Source organism: Canis lupus, chromosome 3 (genome assembly GCF_011100685.1).
Source record: "Canis lupus familiaris isolate Mischka breed German Shepherd chromosome 3, alternate assembly UU_Cfam_GSD_1.0, whole genome shotgun sequence".
In the NCBI taxonomy this organism is placed as follows: Eukaryota; Metazoa; Chordata; class Mammalia; order Carnivora; family Canidae; genus Canis; species Canis lupus.
In genome coordinates, this window is record NC_049224.1 from 14,936,312 (window position 1) to 14,954,475 (window position 18,164).

Here is an 18,164-nt window from a genome sequence, read left to right on the forward strand (position 1 = left end):
GTTACTACCACCTCTTTCTTTGCCCTTTTCTCCCTCCCACCATCATGCACATTTATCTTTCCTCAAGTAACCAATGGTAACAACATTGACAGTTTGTAAAGCAGTAAATCTTAATTTTTTTTCCCTTTGGTCAAGCTGATTGGCTGAAAGCTATAAAGAAGGGCGATTTGCTCTGGAGCTGGGTGATATTGTCATCAAGAAGGCAATTTCAGTTACTTATGGGTTTTCTAGGAAATCTTGTGATTTCAGCTATTGAGTGTAGATGATGTGTTGTTTCTCTGTAATGGTATTCTAGCTTTGGCATCTTCATCTTAGTTCTTAGATGGAACTGAACCATTTCTCTTTATAATTCCTTTTTTCCCTTTTGTTCAAATTCAGTTACCAGAGTGGCCAAGTTGACTATTGGGATGTTTGTTTCTGATGAAATAACAACCAGAAGTCAGTTTGGTATAGTGGATGTTAGTATTAGACGCTTGCATATAGCCACCAGAGAAAGGAAAGAAGTATGAGGACAATCAATAAATGTCAAAGGAAGCATTTGGAAGCTCCTTCATAGCAGTTTTCTAGTCGACGAAGGCGTAACCAAGAAGTTGGTTTTGCTGATTAACAATAACGAAATAGTCTTTTCTATTAAATAATACATTTATTGTTCAACTTTTTTCTTTTACTTAAGCAACATAAAGAGTAAAAAGCATAGGTTTTGGAACAAAGGTAAAACCCTAGTTGTGCATGATGAAAAACTAAAGAAAGAATATAAGAGTTTGGCAAATATACTGGATAAGAACATCAGTATACAAAAATTATACAAATACATACTTAAACAGAAGATGAAGTTTTCGCAAAGAGATAGTATTTACACTGATATTGAAAATACGAAGTCCCTAGGAATACATACAACCATAGATATACAAAATTCCCAAGGGGAACATAGTAAAGCATTACTGTGTAACAATAAAAGCTTAGTAAGTAAAATGGTATACTATACATATAGCTTGGGAAACTCAATGTTTTACAGGTGCTCAACTTCGTCAAAACAGTCTCTAATTCTTGTCTTGTTTTGGTGGGGAAGGAGGAGTATGTGGCAATAGATTCTAAAATTATATGGAAAGACAAAGAGCCATTCAAAAATAGCAACAATGTACTTTGATGGAGGGAAAGACAAATAGACTGGTGAAAGTGTGGTCCATGGCTCCACAGCATTGGTGGCATTACCTAAAAGCTTCTTAGAAATACAGAATGCCAGGCTCCAAACACTGATCAACTGAATCAGAATCTATTTTAAGAAGATAATCCACAAGAGTGAGAAAAAAATGGTTTTAAAACTGTTCTGGAAACTAAACTGGTAACTAAACAGGAAAAAAGGAATTTATTGAAAGACTGCTTGTTTTATGTGGTACATCCATCCTTTACTCTGTATAATCTGCATTTATTTAGGAACATTTGAAAAATGAATGAAAATGAAAAGAATGTTCTAAATGTACGTTTTCCTACCTCTAATCTATGGCACCCAGAATCTAGTCTATGGTTATTCATGTGCCTATAATCTATGGATCATCTTACTAATAAGCTTTTCTTAGGTACCCCAACTTTAGTGTGTCTTTATATATTTCCAGCAACTCCTAGCTCATGCCTGTATGTCAGAACCTAATGACAGTACTGTCACTACCAATGTAGAACAGACATTGTGACTATACCTACCCCCTCCTCTGTGACAGTGGTAAAGTTTTATCTAATTATTTTATAGGTATATTTTGTATACACTGGGAAAAATCTCCGCCGAAAGTAATAAAGGAAAGGCAGCTCTTCTACTGACGACTTGGAAGGAAATAATTTCCCCCTTCCTTGGGATCGGAAGACCAGCTCATTCTTAGAGTCTTCTGAAACAAAATTAGGTAAGAAGTGTTTTTCTTCATATTTTGAATAATTTGTTCTCTCCCTGCTGCGCCTCCTTGGAGGCTTCTATAATTCTCTTCCTTTGGCCTCTAAGAGAAATACAGTTAGCATTTTCCTTGAGGAGGTTAGTGTGCCCGCCAGCTGTCAGCCGAATGATGGACCTGATCTCGTGTGTCAGGGGAAGCACAATTCAATTTTAAACTAAGTCTTCTGCACAACAGTGCAGCAGGGCTGCCAGCATCTCTTTTTTATGCACCTTGCTTTGAAATTCAGCTTTCTCCCCAAACAGCATAGTTTCATTTTTAAATCCTTTGTGTGAGATAAAACCACCACTAACTGACTTTACTTGTCTTTAGTTAAAAATCAATGAATCGAACGAACTCATCTGTAAGTATTTCTGCTACTCTTTCTCATTTCTGGAAAATAAAGTACCACTGCTTGTTTAACTTATGACTTGTCTAAACATGTTGAAAGCATTGACTATAAGGCATAATGTTCAGACTCTGAAAGGGAACTGTGACAAGTTCAGTCAAAAGGGAGAAGAATAATTTATAAAAGGTGCTGCGGATAATGATGCCAGCCAGTTATTTTAAAATGCATCCATCTCACCTTTTAATGAATTAGATTTGTCAACAGCAAATGTTTTATGCACCACTTCTAATAAAAGTGGCATGCTAGGAATGCAGTGCTTTGAGGTTGGCTTCTTCAAAGCTTTAGGAGTATCTTCAATTCAAAGATATTTTTTAAATAATAGATATTAAAAAGTATATTTAAATAATATTAAGGTTGTGACACAAACACCATATGACAAAATTCAGGAGTTTCAAAGCAGACACTGACATGCCGTCACTATATTCATATAGAAACTGTTTTTTAAATTAGGAGTGCAAACAGACTCATTTGGGGATTGTGTGTCAATTTAACTTTAAATTCTCTTGTTGTTTTGGTTGGTGTCACAACCTTAATGTCAGCTTTTCAAATAGGTTTCTACATTTCCTTTGGTTTGGGGTCATTAAAAAATGCATATGATAAATCTAAGAGGCAGAAATAGGTCACACTGTTGTGAAATTCCTTGCTTCTCTGCTGTCGAAAGACAGGTGGAAAAGTTAGCTCAGGCATATTTTAGTAAATTTCTGTTTTACCAGGAATTTGATTCAGACCAGTAGAGACCTAAGTAACAAGACATGAGATGTTGATATAATTCTGTTCATAATCTAGTCTTCTTGTACCTCTCATCCTAACCATTGGATCTTGTTATTTATCACCTCTCTAGATATTGAAAATCACAATTCCCATGCTTGGTATCTTTTTCACTACAAGTGCAAGATAAGCCTGATGGTTATTTCATTTGAACAATACTTATTCAGTATACTTGAGTATATGTAAAATCTGCCTTAAACCTTCATGTGGCAGGTTTTATATAAAACACTGTGCAGATTTTCAGGGAGGGAAAAATCTTGTTTTTTTAAAGTAAACTTGTTACAGAAAGTAAAATATAAAGTAAAATCTGATGTATTGTGCATTAAAAAATTTTCTAGTACCCCACTGGACATTAAAGTAGCAACCAGGAGCATTCTGCAGTGAAAGAGCAAAAGGAGAAAGAGGAGGGAAAGAGTAATCTATTCAACCACATTCCTCTTTTTTCCTGGATTCTTTTTTTTTTAAGATTTTATTTATTTATTTATCAGAGAGCAAGCACTAGCACGGGGAGAGGCAGAGGGAGAAAGAAAGGGAGAAGCAGACTCCCCCCACTGAGCAGGGAGCCTGATGTGGGGTTTCATCCCAGGGCCCCTGGGATCATGACCTGAGCTGAGGGCAGATGCTTATCTGACTGAGCCACCCAGGACACTCCTCTTTTCTTGGATTCTTAACTGTCATGATCTCACAGCTCAGGTCTGCAATGTCTATGCTGAATCTAGTTTTAAGTTAGGAAAATAAACATATTAGAATCTGTCCCATAGTTGTCTTTTTCATCACCTATGTTAGAGATACAAAAGATTAAAAGAGAAACAAGTCACCTATTGATCTTTTCTTGCTGACGCAAAGATACTGACCAACCTAAAATACCATGTAATTCTCATCTTCTCCTTGATTAAACCACCAGGTTTTACCCTTCCTGGTTTTTATTAATGACTAAGCAAACATTAATGTTTCTTTTCTGGTGTATTCTACTTCATTCCCTCTATCTGTTGTTTTTCATGCAGTGTTGAATTTTAGAAATTTTTAATAGTTTTCATTTGGGATGATGCTATGAAATTTTATCTTCACTTCTAGTCCTAACTTTACTTTTTCTACCCATTGGACCCTCCCATATCACATCATATTAAATCATCATAATTTTGACAAGTAATATTCTTTTTAAGCCCATCTTCAACAGTAAGTGGGAATTATGCAGCATTGTGTAGTGGTTTGAAAATGTGTACATTTGTCAGTGAAGTTTTGGGCTAAATCCTTTTAAACTAATTTAAACTATACCAGTGCCTTAGGACACTTTTTTTTTTTTCTCCAGAATAACAAATGGCCTTTTTAAAAATTTTAAAGATTATATATAAATATTTTTTATTGGAGTTCAATTTGCCAACATATAGCATAACACCCTGTGCTCATCCCGTCAAGTGCCCCCCTTAGTGCCTGTCACCCTGTCACCCCGCCCACCTGCCCACCTCCCCTTCCACTACCCCTTGTTCATTTCCTAGAGTTAGGAGACTCTCATGTTCTGTCTCCCTCTCTGATATTTCCCACTCATTTTCTCTCCTTTCCCCTTTAATCCCTTTCCCTGTTTTTTATATTCCCCATATGAGTGAAACTATATAATGTTTGTCTTTCTCTGATTGACTTCACTCAGCATAATACCCTCCAGTTCCATCCACGTCGAAGCAAATGGTGGATATTCGTCATTTCTAATGGCTGAGTAATATTCCATTGTATACATAGACCACATCTTCTTTATCCATTCATCTGTCTATGGACACCGAGGCTCCTTCCACAGTTTGGCTATTGTGGACATTGCTGCTATAAACATCAAGGTGCAGGTGTCCCAGCATTTCACTGCATCTGTATCTTTGGGGTAAATACCCAGCAGGGCAATTGCAGAGTCGTAGGGCCGTTCTATTTTGAACTCTTTGAGGAACCTCCACACAGTTTTCCAGAGTGGCTGCACCAGTTCACATTCCCACCAACAGTTGCAAGAGAGTTCCCTTCCTCCACATCCTCTCCAACAGTTGTTGTTTCCTGTCTTGTTAATTTTCCCCATTCTCACTGGCGTGAGGTGGTATCTCATTGTGGTTTGGATTTGTATTTCCCTGATGGCACGTGATGCGGAGCATTTTCTCATGTGTTTGTTGGCCATGTCTATGTCTTCTTTGGTGAAATTTCTGTTCATGTCTTTTGCCCATTTTATGATTGGATTGTTTGTTTCTTGGGTGTTGAGTTTAAGAAGTTCTTTATAGATCTTGGATACTAGCCCTTTTCTGATAGGTCATTTGCAAATATCTTCTCCCATTCCGTAGGTTGTCTTTTAGTTTTGATTGTTTCTTTTGCTGTGCAGAAGCTTTTTATCTTGATGAACTCCCAATAGTTCATTTTTGCTTTTGTTTCCCTTGCCTTCATAAATGTATTAAGATTATATTTTTAAATAATCTCTACACCCAGTCTAGAGCTCAGTCTCACAACCCAAAGATCAAGAGTTCTGTGTTCTACCAACTGAGCCAGCCAGCTGTCCCTGAACAAAATTTTAAAATGATTATTATTCATATGAATATTAGTTCTGATTTCTATTTGATAAAAATGAAAAGTTCTAAACAAAAATGGCTGTTTCTAACTACAGAGGAAGCTATTCAAATATAATGAGTTGGAACTCACTATATACCTGCAACATAAAGTTTTCTGGCAGAGAAACAAGCTATCCTCTTTAAATATTATGGGCCAGGCCAGCTTCATGCAAATTCATTTAGAGCAATTTCAGATTTATGTATTTAATAAAGCTGGGTAGTGGATCTAACTTATGTATTTAATGTCCTTCAATATACAGTGATGTTCTAGTGACTGCCTGGGAAAGAATGATGAAATTTTATTTAGTGTTTCTGCTGTATCAGTCAATCCTATAAATGACTTTCTAATGGGTTACAATATATGCTTTTAATAGTTTTCTGTAATATTAAGTGTTAATATTTATTGGGTGGTTTCTACGTGCCAGCAAATATTCTACATAGTATCTATGGATTATTTCATGTAATCCTCATAACAACACTTTCATGATCTCACTATTTTACAGCTGTGGTAGAGGCTCACAAGAAGGTTGCAAAACCAGTAAGTAATGGAGCTGGAGATTACACACCAGGAGATCACACACCAGCAGTGGAACTCCAAAGACTGTATTCCAAACCCTCACTACTCAAAATGTGGTCCCTGGGCCAGCAGTAGTTAGCACAGTTCTAAACCTCTAGGACCTCCTGCCTTTATATACAGAATAACATTTTTTTAAACTGATTTTTTTTTAATTACAGTATAATACCGAATTCTCATCTTTATTCTATTTTGGGTATTCTTATCATATATAAAGTGTATTACAATGAAATCCAAAAAGCAAAGATGGGCAGGGATCCAATGTAGACCCAAGTTATCTTGGAATCAATTGTGTAAAGAACAGGGAGAGGAGTGCCTAGGTGGCTCAGTTGGTTAAGCATCTGACTTGATTTTGATTCATGTCATGAACTCATGGTTATGACATCTAGACCCACGTCGGGGCTCTGTTGGATGTGGCACCTGCTTAAGAGTACCTCTCTCTCTGCCCCTCCCCCACCTTCTTCTCTACAGCCCTTCCCCCACATTTCCCTCTCTCTCTCTCTGAAAAAAAAAAAAAGGAAGAAAGAAAGAGAGAACAAAGAACAGGGTAGGCAAAATCCCAGAGTGTAAACAGAAAGAAGTCTTTCTCTCTACAAAGTAGCTAACTTCTTCAAGGCCTGAGACTTTCTTGTAATCACAGTGTAACACACTGAGGACAAACTCTAGAGACTGGCTGCCAATTTCAGCTTCTGTTTCTAGTTTTGTGGAATCTCAGGAAAGTTAAACAGATCTCTGTACCTCAGCTTTGTCATTGGTGAAATGAGGTCTACTATGGTACTTGCTTTACAGGATTATGTAAAGATGAAATGAGTAAGCCCTGCAAAAGATTAGAACAGAGCCTGATATGAGGCAAGGGAATAAATGTTAGTTTCTATAGTTTATCAGTTTATTATAGTTGTTAGCTATGATTTCCATCTTAGAATAGAGTAGATTCATATCTCATACTTCTTGTTTATCAATTGGTAGTAAATTGACAAATATTTTTGTTAACAGAGCTCACCACCTAAAAGGATATCTTTGCTATTAGAGTCCAAGCCATAAACTTCAATATTTGTATTTTTCTGAAAAATGTCTCACTGAGGCACTTCCTACCTGTGCGTTCTGCTAAATGCACTTGATTGTGGTACTTAACCAGTTAAAAATCAAATCAGTTCAAAATCAAAATGAGGGACACTTGGGTGGCTCTGCCTTCTGCCCAGGGTGTGATCCTGGAGTCCCAGGATCGACTCCCACTTTGGGCTCCCTGCATGGAGCCTGCTTCTCCCTCTGCCTATGTCTCTGCCTTTTTCTGTGTCTCTCATGAATAAACAAATAAAATCTTTAAAAAAAATCAAAATGAAGTGTGTTAATACATTGAATTTTTAAATATATGTGCTTTTATTTATTTTTTTAATATATGTGCTTTTAAATTGAAAAAAGATAAAGAGGATTATAAGCCCATTTGGCTATAAGTAATACAGAAAAAGTAATACAGAAAAATACATAAGTAATACAGAAAAATCAAGTGGTTAAAGAACGTTTGTTAAAAGACTGATGCTCCAGAAGCTTCTTTTGTTTCCTTCTGGGTGAACATAACTCTTTGAGTTCATCATTACAATCTTTAGGGGAATAATGGTATGGTGTATAAGTATTCACTTAACAACTTTTCAAGAATATATCTAATATGTGAAGTGAGATTGCATGTTCCTAGAAAGTACCATTTTGAAAGCTGATTTGTGAAAGGCACTGCGATAAAATTAGTTGGTGAAAAGAATGCCCTGGGAAACTTTTTAAATTGCCAATTCCAAGACCCACACATAGAGAGTTCACTTCAGTAGGTCTGAGATGAGGCCCAGGTATTTGAATTTTAACAGTGGGTGGGGTAATTCTGTTCCAATGAGTCTTGGACTAGACTTTGAGAAACACTGCAGTAGAGGCAAAGATGAATTTGATGCTATTTTCTTTTTTCCATTTTCTTTATCTTTGGTCTTTTTCCCTACCCCCTATTAGTGGTCTCATGCTGGTTCTTAATTTTCTTTTTTTACACTTTTTCAAAAACCGTCTCTTCCAGATTTATTAGTCATGTCTTTGCAGATAGTTCTACGTAATGATCACAGGGATCTCTTTTTAATCTAAAAATCTTTAAGCCAAAATGCAGATGCTTATATCAATTTAGAGGCTGTGAGTACATTAAAATTAAAAAAAGAAAGGAATAGAGTAGAATAGGAAATATCAAGGAAAGTATTATGGATAATAATATTTCGTGAAACTTTTGTTTAGGATAAATGTGCGCACACATACACATGAGATTACAAGGCAGTTTTTAACCTGTGGATCATAATCCAAAAATTTTGAAAGACACTCTCTGAGTCTTGGTCTTTCAAACTTCAGTCTAACATTATGAGCAATATATTTTTTCATGCATTTCCCTTATATATTGCCTCCATCTCTATTCTGACATTTCTATTTGTTTAATACACTCAAAATCATCCATGTAAAACTGCATTTGCTGTGCCTTCTTATCACCATTTACTTCCTATATCTTAAAAAAAATCTATTCATAACCATCATCCAAATTAAAGTTCAGAATTTCCTTTCTAATAATTTAGCTCTTTCTACATAAACTTGTTAAGCTTCATCTCACTACCCTGATCTGTCCTTAGGCCTTAACCAGCAAAAAACTTTATGGGTGACCATACTAGTGACCCACTCCTCAACTAGCCTCTCTCTCTCTCTCTCTCTCTCTCTCTTTTAAAATTTTATTTATTTATTCATGAGAGACACAGAGAGAGGCAGTGACACAGGCAGAGAGAGAAGCAGGCTCCATGTAGGAAGCCCGATGTAGGACCTGATCCCGGGACTCCAGGATTGCTCCCTGGGCCGAAGGGAAGCACTGAACCACTGAGGCACCCAGGTATCCCACTCAGCTAGCTTCTCAAAGGCTACCATGGACATGCACTAGATGATATCTGTAACAGCCTTCATTCAGCAAGACTCTTGGAACCTCTGACAGCAAGCATACATAGCTCTATATGATGCCCATCTCTTTTCTTACCCACTGTGATAATTGGTCTTTTCCTATACTGAGTTATATTGCCCAGGAAGAGCTACATTTTGGCTTTTAGTCTTTGTACCTTCTAATGACACATCCACAAGTTGCCTATCTCTTATGGTGACTATAATTTTCCTGTTGTTTTGTTTGCTTTCTCTGATGACTTGGGTCTAAAATCTAAGCTTGTTTATGCCTGGGGTCTGTGACACCTGCCTGGTTTTCTCAGCTATAATTGCTTGCTTCATTCAGTAATCCCAAGCTGTGCATACTCTGGAAAAGTCATCTTTCCTTTTCTTGTGGCTCATCGTCTTCCCAGTCTTCATTACCTTCATGTGGATTAATTCACTGTCCTGATTGATCTTCTTACCTCTGTTATCTCATCCCACACCAAACCTTCTTAACACTCTGTTTGAAAAACAATTATACAACATTAGTTAGATATTGCCTTAGTAAAACAAAAACAGAAAACCCTGACTCACTGTTTTGTAGAAGATAAAATCCAAATATTTTGTTTCTAGGGGAAGAGAGGCCTTAGTATACCTATCTGGCCATAACATACCTCTTCAGTTTGTTTGAAATAAGCCCCAGGCCCAACATTGCGCTTGAACTCACAACTTTGAGATCAAGAGTTGCATGCTGTACTGACTGAGCTAGCCAATTACCTTATACCTCATCAGTTTTATCTTTCACTATTTTATCGATGAGTTTTCTGCTCTGGCTCCCTTAGCAGGCCCATTTATGTTCTCTGGATGTTCTCATCATTTTAATTACCATGGTGGTTCATGAACCTGAAGCAGGTAGCTGTGGCTGGGATTTAGGAGTGGGATCCCAGAATGTACAAAGAAATCTCAAGATGGGGACCTAATTATTATACTCTTGATAAGCAAGTTAGTAAGAACCGAGGTAGGTTGTGGAAGAAGATCGAAATAAGCAGGAGCTGAACTCATTATTTCTTCTCAAGTTACTGTCTGGCTGAGGCTTCTCATGTCTTTTCTTCACAAATTGTTGGATTATTCCCAGATTAGGAGAGGGCTTGAACCTACATATAGTGAGAGATGAAGTGTCTTCACTTCATGTGGGGCCTGTGAGGCTATGGATTTTGGAAGATCACTGGGCTCCTACCTTTAGGAATGCCTTTATCTTCCTTTTTCTGGGTGACTTGACTTCTGTATCTCCATCTGCCTTGAAGGAACTTCCCACTGCAGGATTCCAGTTCATTTGTTACTTGTACCACTCAGCTGACACTAAATTAGCTAATGTCTTGTAACATTTTTTAAATTTGTTTTTGCTTTTTGTGTAAAAATTAAGACATGCTTATGATAGTAAGTTCAAATAAATAGAGAAGCTTATTAAGAGTAAAAATTTCCTTTTTCCCTATCCCATTTTAGTTCCACTGCCCACAAATTAGCACTAATAATTTGAGTTTCCTTCCTGATATTTTGGGATGGTTTGTTTTGAAAGTATTTTACTGTATCATGATGTATATATAGTTCTAAAACTTGTTTATTTTAATGAAATAATACAGCTTTCTGGAAATCTTTTCATGTCATGCTATACAGAGCTAAATTATCATTTTTGTATATACCTAACTTCCATTTTATTGATATTACATTTTTTATTTAAAATACCACATATATTGGGCAGCCCCAGTGGCGCAGCGGTTTAGTGCCGCCTGCAGCCCAGGGCGTGATCCTGGAGACCCTGGATCGAATCCCATGTCGGGCTCTCTGCATGGAGCCTGCTTCTCCCTCTGCCTGTGTCTCTGCCTTTCTCTCTCCCTTTCTCTCTCTCTCTTTCTCTCTCTCTCTCTCTCTGCATTTCTATGAATAAATAAATAAAATCTTTAAAAAAATAAAATATCACATATATTGATATTATATCATATATCCAGTTTGCCCAAGATCATCTCCTTTTGTGTCTTTTGTCCCAGTATTTCATCTGACTTAGCATTTGTCTCAGATTTTTCATTTTGGAATGAACATATTACTTAATAGTTGCATGTCATTAAACCAGCTTAGGTTTAGGAAGACCTACATTTTGTACTTCTACATTCTGACATAATGTCATATGTGAGATGCCAGTGTAGTAAACAGAATTCTCACTGTAGCATATGGTTAAGTTGGCAGTAGCCCATTTCCCTTTTCCAGATCCTTTCCGGAAGTAATAATAGCTAACATCTTTTTCAAGGGCAATGTGCGGGTGCTTGCTGATAAAGTAAAGGCACTCTGGCATGAGCAGTTAGGTACAGCTAACTTTTTCAGATCTTGGGTAATGGTGGTAGCAGAAATATTTGATGCCGCTACCTCTGCTCACCACTTGATGTGTCAGCCACTTGTGCTGTGCCCATTTCCCAGATGCCCCTGCCTGTGGACTGCACATTTCCTAGCCTTTTGTTCAGTCTTACCACAGAGTGAATGCAGTCTGAACTTATTACTACAAGATTTTCATCATGTATAATAAATCCACAACTACTTGCTTATTGTTGGGAAACACACACACACACACACACACACACACACACACACAGAGCACTGACTCTCCTTAGACTTGCTGAAGTGAATCAATGTGTAATTCACACGATGGGGCCTATAATGACCTCACTGATCACATGAAAATAAGAAGACATCTACCTGCTGAAGAATCATCAGCATCTCTTGCACAGTCATATTTTAAAATTGTACCTGAAAAATGCCACATTTATTTATTTATTTATTTATTTATTTATTTATTTATTTATTTATTTATAGATTTTATTTATTTATTCATGAGAGACACATAGAAGCAGAGACACAGGCAGAGGTAGAAGCAGGCTCCCTGCAAGGAGCCCAATGCGGGACTCGATCTCGGGACTCCGGGATCACGCCCTAAGCTGAAGGCAGACACTTAACTGCTGAGCCACCCAGGTGTCCCAAAATGCTACACTTAATACTTAGGTGCAGAAGGTACATTTGTGTACCTGTGAAACTTTCCTTTTCACTTAGATCAGGCGGCTGTTGTGAATTAATTTCTCTCATTGCAGTTACGAGTTTTCATATATGAAGGTAAATCAATAGCTGTTAATGTATTGGCTCCTTAATAGAACTTTATCAACAGCTACATAATGCTAGTTTTACATGAGTGTCATTGTATACTTCTAATAAAAAAATGAATTAAGTTCAATAATGGTTCAAGTTTCATGTCTAATTCATGGAACCAAAGTAAAGCATTTGGAAGTTCATTCTGTAAAAGGTGAAATACTTGCCATTATTGTGAGTACTATTATAAATTGAATTTCAAACTGCAACATGATAAAAGTTTTTTTGGTCTTGGTGATAGTAAAAGTATGTTGTGGTGGAATATAATAACATCATAAAATTTGTAAATAGAACCTATGAAGAGAATTATACTTGAAATATATTGTGATGACTTGATAATTCTCAGTTATACACAAAAATTGACAAAACTACCAATCTAAAAGGAGATATACTTATCAGAAAGTACAAATATGTATATATATATATATATACACACACACACACACACACACACACAAGATAACCAGCCTTTTTACGATTAAACTGTTTTTGAAGAAAACAAATAACTTGAGCATGGCAGTGTATCCTTTTTCTTTTTGGATTTTAGAAATACTTGAAACTTAGAGGAATTATTGTACTTTATAAATTGACTTTAAATACCTATCATAGGATCCCTGGGTGGCACAGCGGTTTAGCACCTTCCTTTGGCCCAGGGCACGATCCTGGAGACCCGGGATCGAACCCCACATTGGGCTCCTGGTACATGGAGCCTGCTTCTCCCTCTGCCTATGTCTCTGCCTCTCTCTCTCTCTCTCTCTCTCTCTCTCTCTGTGACTATCATAAATATAAATAAATAAATAAATAAATAGATAGATAGATAGATAGATACATACATACATACATACATACCTACATACCTACCTACCTACCTATCATAGTGGGCAGCCTGGGTGGCCCAGCACTTTAGCGCCGCCTTCGGCCCAGGGTGTGATCCTGGAGACCTGGGATCGAGTCCCATGTCGGGCTCCCTGCCTGGAGCCTTCTTCTCCCTCTGCCTGTGTCTCTCCTTGTGTGTCTCATGAATAAATAAATAAAATCTTTTAAAAATAAAATAAATACCTATCATGGTGTTAAATAAATTTAAAAATTTATCCCCTAACTTTTTTTGTTGTACTTTCTTCAAAATCGGTTAGAACTCTTTAATAAAAATGTTCAACAAATAGTAGGCAAAAAATTAAAAAAGTCATTTTATGTGAAGCATTTAGGGAATTGAATTATTGAAAATGAAGCTCAGAAATAGGAACACCTTGAAATGTATCCCCATGATATTAAAGAGGAAACTGAACAAATCAACTGATGGGAATTCAAGTGGTGTACAGGTTTAATTGTATAATTCCATAATTGTGTTTTGAAATATCTAGACTTATAAGAAAAATCTTTTCATGGAGCTTATGTTTTTTAAAATTGGATAAATTGATACTCTAGTTCAGAGTAAAGTTGAGCTGGGAAGGCATATAATTTTGCATCTAAATTTAGCAAAACATTAAAAATAATCAAATATTTGATGAGGTTTTTTTTAATTTTAGAAATTTATAGGTATTTGAATTTAAAAAAAAAATTGATTAAAAGGAAAGACACTCTGTGTGGAGGCAAAAACCAAAAACTACTACCTTTAAGAATACTTAGGTTAAATATTCATATATTTTGTTATTAAAATGAAGGATATTCTCCATTTAGCAAATTGTACTGTGAACTTAATAAATTCCCTGCATGGAGCCGGCTTCTCCCTCTGCCTGTGTCTCTGCCTCTGTCTCTCTCTCTCTGTGTCTCTCATGAATAAATAAATTTAAAAAAAATAGAATTTTTTGAAAGACTTATTTTTGAAAACTGTTCTTGAATATAATTACTATGTAGGTCCACAGATAAAACCATTTAATTGATTAATAAAATTTGAAAATGATATAATTTTAGTTACTTTCACTACCTTTTTAATTTTAATTTTTTAAAAAAGATTTTATTTAATCATGAGAGACACAAAGAGGGAGAGAGAGAGAGACAGAGACATAGGAAGAGGGAGAAGCAGGCTCCAGGAAGCCTGACGTGGGACTCGATCCTGGGTTTCCAGGATCACACCCTGGGCTGAAGGTGGCGCTAAACCGCTGAGCCACCCAGGCTGCCCTCTCTACCTTTTTTATTCTAAAAAATGCCCTGGTTTGGGTGATCCCCTCCCTGCCAAATTTCCATCTACAAATCATCTGATTTTTCTTTCTCTTAAGAGTATGACTTTTCTCCCAGTCATGTAGACGTAATATCTTGCTATAAACACTGATTTCTGTCTCTGTTTTAACAAAGATCATTCTGGTGTTAGGATAGGGAATGAATTAGTAGATGATGGAATTTTAACCTTCCACAAGAGCAATAGGAAATGGATGGATATGAGAGATACCAGAAAAGGACTGATCATTTGGCTATGAGATTAGTAAAGAATGTTAAAATGTGGAAGATGATTTCCATTGAGTGACTTGAGTACCTGAGGTGGTAGCCATGCTATTATTAACTATAATAGGGACCTCAAGAGAAGAAGGAAGTTATGGAGAGAAGCTGATAAGATATCCTGGGGACATGTTGAGTTTGAGGTGCCTATGGGACATCCTTGGGAGTTATTCGGTATGGAGTTGGATAGTTAGAACAGGTGCTCCAATACACAGGTTGTAGCAGAAGACTCAATATGGGTTAATTTGTTCAGTGCAAAGACCTAGAGGAAGAGAAAGAGAAGGAGCTGGTAAAGGAAACAGTTGTGGTGTCCAAGATAGAGTTGGGAGAGAAACAGTGCTCTAATAGACAATGGACTGGCCTTTGGATAAGGGAGAGCCGAGGATTAGTGTCAAGTGTAACAATTAAGAAGGAAGATATAACATTTGGCAATTATGAGGTTCTAATAACTATTAGAGAAATTTAGGCCTTGCTAAGATAGGATATGTTCCCAGAAATAGTTTAGATTGAAACTTTTATATTTAAATTTAATAAACTTCTAAGATATTATAGTCTTTAATATAGTTTTATACTGTAGCTCTTATTCTAATACTTTTTCTACAGACTTAAGATCATCATTTCTTTTTACTATGGCCTTTTTTGAAGTTTTACTTTATACAAGAGTACGTTGATTAATATAGAGTGGTACTTTTTAATGTCTTGTCAAGAATGTCAGTTTTATTACATAATTTGTTACATAGACCCTATTCTAGAAATTTGACTATACATTGAGTCAGCCCAGAACAATTTAAAAATTCCTTTTATTTTTCATTCTTAGAATCTGTTTCTCATTGGTATCCACAGATAAAATTTTAACTTTCTTACATTTTATTTTTACGTCCTAGCTTTTCCTTTTCAAAATTATATCAAGAACGTATTCTGGGGGCACCTGACTGGCTCAGTCAGTGGAGCACATGATGCTTGATTTCACGGTTGTGAGTTCAAGCCTCCTCACACTGGGTATGAAGCTTACTTAAAAAAAAAAAAAAAAAAGAATGCATTCTGTATGTTTAGACTTTATTTAGTAATTAAACCACCTAATTTAAGTGATTTTCTTCCTGTAATGTATGCCTTCACATTATGTCTTACATGTTCGTTTTGATCCCTCAGCTTTGGTATATGATTTATCCTTTAGTAGAAAAATGCTGGGTTCTTTCATCACAATTACAGTCATTGGTCTGATAATCCTGTGAGTCAATCTACACAAAACAAGAAGCTCATATCAAACTCCTGGCAGGTTTAGTTAAAATTAAAATGCGTGCTCAACTGTAGAGATTGTCAAGTGTGGAAATAATATTTGTCCAGCTGGACAGCTTTCTTTTGTAGTTGCTAAATGAAAGTTGAGACTCTGTCTTCTCTTTGAAAGCTTCTGTGTCATGAAGGTAATTTGGACTGTTTGTGGTTTGACAGGGATTATTAAAATCAGATGAAGTGAAGGGAAGCAAGTGTGAGGAAGCAAAATTGACACTGACACTCTCTATTATTTGCAGCTTGGATCATGATGACTATGTTGATATGATAGATTCACTGTTGAGATACGTTAAGCAGCAAATAAAGTAAAAAGCAAGTATAGTGATGGATTTTCAGATTTAACATGAGGAAATCCTAGATTTATTTTTGCTGATTGCTTTTTAAGTAGATTTTCAGGTCATTTCACATGAATTCGGTTTAACCAGCAAAAAATTATCCTTCTATTAAACTGTGGAATTAAAAGGTATATTGCAAAAGCAGTAAAACAGAAGATTAAATATTAGAGAAATAGATTGCGTGATTAAAATAATAGAATTTTAGAATTAGACAGGGTCCTTAAAGATAATTTTTATCTAATTTCCTTTTTTTGCAAATGTAACTGGAAAGAGTTTTAAGGTATCACACTTAAATTTATTTGATAGCTTAAATATTAAATTTTGATTTTTCACAAGTAGATTTTCTTCAGTCTTTTAAAAAAATGGTTTGAGATGTTAAAAAGCATTTAAAAATTAAGTCACAATTGTAGATAACTTTTTTGTTTCAAGATAATAAACAGATTATAATTATATGTGGCCTATAAATAGTACTGTGTACACTGATGAAGTAAATGCCCTCTATAAATATGATTTTCTACTGAAAACATCCTTAATAGAGGGAATTACAGCTAGGACGCTATTTCAAATTATTCATCAAGGATGGTTATAGTAGAAAAATATAATTAAATATAAAGAACTATATATAGAACAAAGTAAAAAGCCTGGAGTTGTTTTATGCATTGTGGAAAATCTTCAGTGGTATTTAAGCAGGGTAGCAAATGATCTGATTTGGTTTATAAAACAAGAAGTTTAGGGATCCCTGGGTGGCTCAGCGGTTTAGCGCCTGCCTTTGGCCCAGGGCGTGATCCTGGAGTCCCGGGATCAAGTCCCACATCGGGCTCCCTGCATGGAGCCTGCTTCTCCCTCTGCCTGTGTCTCTGCCTCTCTCTCCCCCTGTGTCTATCATGAATAAATAAATAAAATCTCTAAAAAATAAAAAAAAAATAAAACAAGAAGTTTAATACCAGTATACAAGTTTGGTACAAACTTGGTGTCCTACATTTCCATTTAGTTCAATTCTGACAGTACTGTAGTTAACAGACTCCCACAAATTCATGGCTCAGTCCCACAAGACATTCCTCCACATTAGATAACAGCCTCAAGTGGCATCTCCAGGGGATGTCTACTTCTGCCCAGCTGACTACAGATTTGAGGATTTCCACAGCCCCAGGTTGGGTTGAATAAGTTATTAGAAAGACTCAAAGAAACTTTGGCAAATGCTGTAGTTCTGGTTACAGTATTTTTGGAAAGGATACCTCTCAGGAATGGCCAAATGGAAGAGTCGCAAAGGACAAAGGAAGGAGGGAGGTAGGGGGAGACAAGGAGCAATAACCAAATATGTATTTCTTATTAAACCACAAGTTTGAGTCTTGGAGACCAAATAGGAGGTTTTTCCCTTTTTTTCAGCAAGAAATAATGTCAGATTTAGGACACTGGAAGCACACAGAGGGAGAGATCAAATTTGAGAGCATTTGATTACTACTTACTATATTAGGGAAGGGAATTTGGTGATAATTTAAGACAGAGGTCAGCAAACTTTTTCTATTAAGGGCCAAATAGTAAATCTTTTAGGATTTATGGACTACATATGGCCATAGCATATTCTTTTTGTTTCTTTTTATTTTTACAACTCTTTAGAAATGTAAAGACCATTCTTGGTTTGCTGGCCATAGGAAAAATAGACTTTGCTATAGTGACTGTCAACTGATTTAAGTTAGTAGGATAGGGAAGAGGAGAGAGAGTACCTAGGTGGTGACCCTGTAATGTAGGAATCTACTTTAAGGA

At 36.2% G+C, this 18,164-nt stretch overlaps 1 protein-coding gene across 3 annotated transcripts in view; it reads left to right on the forward strand.

Moving 5' to 3' along the window:
- KIAA0825 (uncharacterized protein KIAA0825 homolog) overlaps positions 1 to 18,164 on the forward strand; it is a 382,383-nt gene that overhangs the window by 22,453 nt on the left and 341,766 nt on the right. For all 3 annotated transcript variants that reach the window (XM_038532321.1, XM_038532323.1, XM_038532322.1), the window contains exon 2: positions 1,745 to 1,892. The gene's annotated coding sequence lies outside the window, so the exon portion shown is untranslated. The remainder of the gene's footprint in view (positions 1 to 1,744; positions 1,893 to 18,164) is intronic.